This window comes from Panthera leo, chromosome D3, assembly GCF_018350215.1.
Source record: "Panthera leo isolate Ple1 chromosome D3, P.leo_Ple1_pat1.1, whole genome shotgun sequence".
NCBI lineage: Eukaryota > Metazoa > Chordata > Mammalia > Carnivora > Felidae > Panthera > Panthera leo.
Genome location: NC_056690.1, coordinates 70,886,606 through 70,893,323, shown reverse-complemented (window position 1 = coordinate 70,893,323; position 6,718 = coordinate 70,886,606). Strand labels below are relative to the sequence as shown.

Sequence of the window (6,718 nt, the reverse complement as noted above, 5' to 3'; positions counted from 1 at the left end):
ACAGATCTCCCTTCCACTCTCAGGGGCTAGACCGGCTCTGTTAGTTACAACTCCTCCATTTCCTGCCCAGATGCCCTTTCCTGAATAACCCCATTCATCCCACGCATGGGAGAAATTGGCTGATCTCTAAGCACTGATTAATGCAACCGCCAGAGCTGGTTTCTTTCCAACAAAGTAACCGATTTTCTTCCCAACAGACCAGCCCATGAGCTCCGAAGGGTGTGTGTGTGTGTGCACGCATATGTGTGTGTGTGTGTTTTAACACAGCAACAGAAAGCCAAGAATTTCTCATCTAATTACCTGTTTGGTAACTACTTGTTTCAACTTCTTCCCTTTCTTCCTTTTTTTTCAAATTCCCCAAATCCATTTACTAATTCCCATTATGATGACAGCTGGCATCATTAATACTTTAGCAAAATCACTTAAAATTAGCCAAATATCTGAGATAGTTACATGTACAAAAGATACAAATTAAAACCATTTAAAATGTAATGCATACCATAATTTGTACTTGGCCTTATAACTAACTTCTGTATTTAGACATGATTATAAACTTAAAACCTTAGAAAAGCTGGACACCGTATACAATGAGTTATTTACATGGTAGAAAACAAAGGCAGTCTTCACTGCTACACATTTATTGTCTCTGGTGGCTCGAGAAGAGAAATACCAGGATACTTTGAACTTCTGTTCTTTCCTCTTATGGACTGTTGTGCATGCTGTGGTCCTCTGAGGTAGATCTGGTGAAGGTCCACGAGACAGGGATGGAGACCTTCCAGGGTATATATCTTTAGTCTTTGGAACTAAAGTTTCAGGCCAGCTTTGTCTTGCGACTGTAGAGTGCTAAATGAAAGCCCCCTCCAGCAATCACTGATGGCAAATACTTTAGGTGTGGGTCAGCATCCATCAAAGTTAATTCTCCCAAAAACATCGCCAAACTTTCAACTTTGTGGTTTGCAGACTGCTGGTGCAGAAAGCATCAGGTAAGAAAAAGTCTTGGTGTGGCTAGGTCAAAAGCAAAGTACCTTCATAACTAGGTGCTCCGTCCTCAGGGCTGGTTTCTTGGTATAGGTATCACCTGTGATGTGCACAGACTCTGCTATTTCTGGGGTGCATTTCTTCAAACTTGGAGGCTAACAGCACAGCAGCGGGTACCACCGAGAGCTGAAATTTTCCTGCCAATGCCAAGCCGACGTGGGCGAAAGGAACCCAGCAATGTAGTTTACAGCCAAATGCAGGGTCTCATTCTGTAGTTTACATTCTTCTCCTACTTTGATGGACCGGTCCACAAGCATAGCCCTCCTACTGTTAGTGACGTCTGGCTGTTTCTTCATGTAGCCCACTTCAGGCTTACATATAACCTCCACTTCCCTAAGGTATGTGTGAATGTCCTCATGGCTACCTGTCACTTCAGGAACACCCACTGGCTTTCGTCTTCTAGTGCAACTTGCCCATAGTATGTGGTGACTCAGAACTACCATCCACTGGATAATGAAGGGGTACCAGCAGTTTTCTTGGCCCTGATAAAGTAATAGCTGAGCTAAAAGCCAGGACATTTTCATGTTCTGTTTTGTTTCTAGATGGAGGTGGCCTCTTTTGTGTCTCTTCTTCCGCTTCATACACGTGAATGGTAAGGGCAGGCTGTTGACTGTTGGCTTTCCAGGGAGGAACAGGTGCATGCTCATCATTTAGAGGAAGATCCTTAAGAGGTGCAACCCATCCTGTCTTCGGCTCTACGGTGGTGCTGGGAGGCGTGGGTTTCCAGCCCGGGCGGGCGGGAGGCTGCTGGGCGGGCTCTGCCTTCTCGGGGTTGATGTTCTCCTGATCCTCTTGAAGCACCCAGCCACCCTCGAAGGCTGCAGGCCTGGGCGTGGAGCTACCCGATGTCACTGCTCCCGGGCGCAGTGAGGTCAACCTGCAGAGCCAGGTTGAATTTTTCCCTCTTAACTGGGGTAAATTCAGGGTGTAATCAATTAAGAAAAAGTTATCTCATTTCTTTATCAAGAGAAAAGATAAATCTTATGGCCCAAACGGACTTGTGGGTGTAGTTAATTCCTGAAGAGATCCCAGCTTCTGAAAATATGGGAAAGTCCCTCTTTCCATTGGTACACATGATGATGGGTCACAGTGATGGTCACAAACTCAGGAAGACTACAAACTGAGATGCAGACGCATCAAAATGTTGTGTACTACAAACCTCCATTGGTAGATCCGTATTTTGGTATATACCGATTTCCTAGCAATTTTCAGACACCGTGTTAGTTGCTGTTGAGAAATTTAAAAAATTGCCTCATTGTTATGACCTCACAATCTATGGTGGCCTCGCAATCTATGGTGGAGAAGAAAAACATCAACAAAGAGCTCCAGTTGATGGTAGAATGACATAAATGCCTTAAAAACACCAAATAAAAAGAGCTGGGACTTTACAGAGAGGGAAAGAGGCAATGAGCAAATGGGGAGACCAAGGATGATCTCGTGAAGGAAGTTGGGCTTTGCAAGACTTTAGGGTTGAATACGAATTAAACAGGCAGAGAGACCTCTGTACCTGCTTTATTTACTTTCATGGCATGAATCAGGAGGAGACATGATGTTGTACATCCGCTTGTGTCTCCCCACCCCAGTAGAACGTGAGGTCCATGAAGACAGTCGATTCTGTTATCTACACTATCCCAGCACCAAAGCAGTGCCTCCCACATAACAGGCACATGATGAATACTTGTGAATAAAGAAAGAAATGATTGAAGAGTCACAGCATTCCAGGTAGAAGAAATAATATAAGCAAAGGAAGATTGGAATAGAAAACTCATTTATTGGCCGTCTGCTCAGTGTTAGGAATCATATGCTTTCAATATACTCTGCTAAAGTGAGAGCAGGCAAATTTTTTCTGCGAAGGGTGGGAGACTAAATATTACAGACTTTGAGGACCGTCCAGCCTCTGTTACAACTACTCTGTTCTGCCGCCATATAATGAAAACAGCCATAGATAATATGTGAAGAAATAAGTATTGTTGTGTTCCAGTAAAACTTTACCAGAACAGGCATGGGGCTGAATTTGACCCACAAGCTATTGTTTACTGGTACCTAACCTTTATCAATCAAAGACAAAAAAATTATTGCACTATATATGATTGATTAGTTCATGCAAATGTGTAAGAAAGAGATATATTATCAATATTTTTTTTAATTTTTTAACGTTTATTTATTTTTGAGACAGAGAGAGACAGAGCATGAACAGGGGAGGGGCAGAGAGAGAGGGAGACAGAGAATCCGAAACAGGCTCCAGGCTCTGAGCTGTCAGCACAGAGCCTGACGCGGGGCTCGGTGCTCAGGTCTCACCGACCGTGAGATCATGACCTGAGCCGAAGTCGGACGCCCAACCGACCAAGCCACCCAGGCGCCCCTATATTACCAATATTTGCATCATGAATTGATTACCGGGCTGCACATATTGTAGACATCAGGCTGGCCAAAGAAATAAAGTTTATACTCAGTCACATGAATTTTCCTATGTTGAAAACTTGTCTCAGTTCCCTCCAGAGAATTTTGAACAGTTACCAAATATGATGAGCAAATTTCTGAATGCGCGGCAGAAACACTGGAGCAAATGTCCCCAGGAGAACTTCCTTTCATGATTCAAATTCAAATTTTTACTTGAACTACCTAGATGACTCAGCACTTTTCTCATCAAGGGCAAATATATGTAGGATAAAATATTAAGCTCTTTTGTAGTGATTTCACATAGGAATCCCAGCAATTAGTATATACCATAATCACATTGAGATGAAGAGAACAACAAAATAGTGCTCAGCAGGACTTATATAATAAGTCTTATGTAAGGATTTATAGTATAAGCAGGACTTTTAGCGCAACCCAGAATGTAGCTATGTCTCAGGAGACAGCCCGCTATTGACTCACACAAGTTAAAAGGAAAGTTCACACAGGCACAGCCTGGGTTGAAACAAGTAGGCAGAGAAATTCAGGCCGTCAAGAAGTGGAGGCCAAAGGAATTAGCTGAGGCATAAAGAGTCAGGCAAGTCTCAAAGGTGTGGGCAGCTCGGGGTAAAATCTAAAAACTTTGGCCAAGGCTGGAAGATTCAGACATCTAGATGCTGGCTCAGAGGAGTCAGAAAGGCAGCTGAAGGGAGGAGAGGGGTAACGCTGAGTACTACCCCTGTAGGGCACATACAAGAATATGTTTTCTAGTGAAGGATTACTAGACCTTCTAATTCGTACAGCTGTTCTGTCCATGAAACTTTCTTCATTTTATGGTCAGTGAATGTTGATGAGGAAGACTTTCAAAAGGCACAGATTCTCTGCCCAACTTCTGGTTAAACACATCAAATATATCAAGTGGAATCAAAGATATATTTCCCATTACCTTTATCAGTCCCCGTTTCTACACCTCTTATGAATAAGAGATGGATGCAAATAAAGAAACAAACAAGCAAATAAACAAATACATAGAAGTTATTCAGCAGACCCATCTCCCCATGTATCTGAGCATACAAATATATTTACCTTTCCCAGCCTTCCTGACAGTTCTACAACTGAACTCTCGTCAATGGTCTGGGAATAAGAAGTAACGTAATGTTCCCTCCAATCCTGGACAATCAAACATATTCAAACATAATCTTGCATCTTCTTTCCTCTTCTACCTGGCTGGAGCAGAAAAGGCTCCCAGGGCAGACTGAGATTCATGTGTATAACATGGCACAGATTCACGACTGACGAAACTGGGTTTCTGAGTCACTGCGTGGAGGAGAGCCAGCAATCCAGGAGAGCCGTCATTGTACTGTGACATCACTTTTAAGCCTCTGATACGGGGGGCACATCTACTCCAGCGGTTAACATCACCTTAACTGATGTTCAATAGGAGAGCACACTTCGGTATTGGAAATTTTTGCAAATATTGCCTGACCTCACAGAGCCAGGGAAGGGAGTGGGAGATAGAGGGGTCCAGTTACAGAATGAGTAAGTCATGGGAATAAAAAAGGCACAGCATGAGGAATATAGCCAGTGATATTGTAACGGTGTTGTATGGGGACAGATGGTAGCTATGCTTGTGGTGAGCATAACATAACGTATAAACTTGCCGAGTCACTATGTTATACGCCTGAAACCACTGTAACATGGTGTGTGACCTATACTCAAAATTTGTATAAAAAATCAGTACAAAAAAGAAGAAGAAATAAATGAAATTAGGTTAACATAACAGTTTCCTCATTTAAGCGAAGTTCAATCATATCTCTGATGCGTATGGAAAAGAATGAAGTAAAACACGACAGTCCTTGGGAACTGGGACAGGATTGGGAGATCTAGACTAATGTTGGTTCCTGGAGACCGTTGGAAAAATGGTGAAAATAAGGAACTTCCAAAGACGGCCACACAGTGGAATGCCTCTGAGGACCATTGGCAGACACCACAGAACATTTGCCTTTTCCTCTTTTTTTTTTTTTTGTCTTAAAGTTTTGTCATTTTTTTTTTTTCTCTATACTCTCTCAGCTATCATAGTACTTCCTATCTAACTCATGAATATATAATGTCTTATTTATTTCACACATGTGACTCCTACCAAATTGCAATTCCTCAGGGCAGATGTCGAGTCTTTAACATTTTTCCTTTTGTTCCTAAGAGGCCGAGAACTGAGTCTATCCCACTTCTCAATTCGAGATCCAGAGTCAGCACTGATCTGTGACAAGGTGCTGGTCTGGTTTGTTTGTTGTTTTTCTCCTTTATCCCTCACCACCAGTCTCCATCTGCCTTCCTCCGACATAGGCACTTGCTTTAGTCTATTTAATGCATGTATATCTACTATCACTCAGACATGTGTTCCGCTTGGAAAACAGGTAGCACTGAATACGATGCATGTTATATCCGTAAATGGTATTTCACTATCTATCTTATTCTGTACCTTATTTTTGTATTCACTCCTTTGTTTTGGAGATCTCTCCATGCTGCCATATGCAAATCTAGCTCATTTCTTCTGACTCATGCATAGTATTCTCCAGCATGATAATTGATTTTGAATCCGTCAGCATGTTGCAACAGTGAATATAATTTAAGAACATGATGAGAAAGTTCCTAGTTGGCCACCAATTGTCTGGATTAGTCTGGGATTTTATTAAATTTACCTCCTTGGTTAATGACCTGGAGTCAGAATTGGCAGTGTGCTCATTTCATTCGTAAACGATAATAGCTTTGGAGGTAAGAGAATGGCAGGATGATACCACACTACCCCTGCACACTCCCTGCCTGCTGTCTCTATCATAATGACCTCCGCCTTAATCTGATTATAAATTTGTAAGGAATTACCCACAGTAGCTTCCTGTTTGGTACAGCTTCTAGAGAACCATGGCATTTTGGAGCAGTTTTTAGAAAGGGAGAAGCTACTCACTGAGGTTTTCATTTCTTGATTTAACTATCAAGAATACCATGTGTATCTCCCCTCTGCCCTTCACCCTAATCCCTCCCTCCTTCATTCAAGAGATCAGCAGTTATGATCTCCTGAAACACAAAGCCCTAGTTTGGTGTTTCTTAAGGTAAATAGTATAGAGTCACATGGGTATCAGAATGCCTTAGGCCTTTGCTAAAAATAAAGATTCCAGTCCTTCCTAGCTGAATCAGAGTCTCTGGGGGTACCTTCAGTAAGCGATCACAATGCACTTTAAGGCTTGAAACTCTCTGCCATAATCCTTGACTATCTAACTCAAAACTTAAC

General features: G+C 42.3%; 1 pseudogene; it reads right to left on the bottom strand.

The window, feature by feature from the left end:
* Nucleotides 1-629: 629 nt before the first annotated feature.
* On the bottom strand, nt 630-5,773 carry LOC122203144 (annotated as a pseudogene).
* Nucleotides 5,774-6,718: the final 945 nt, after the last annotated feature.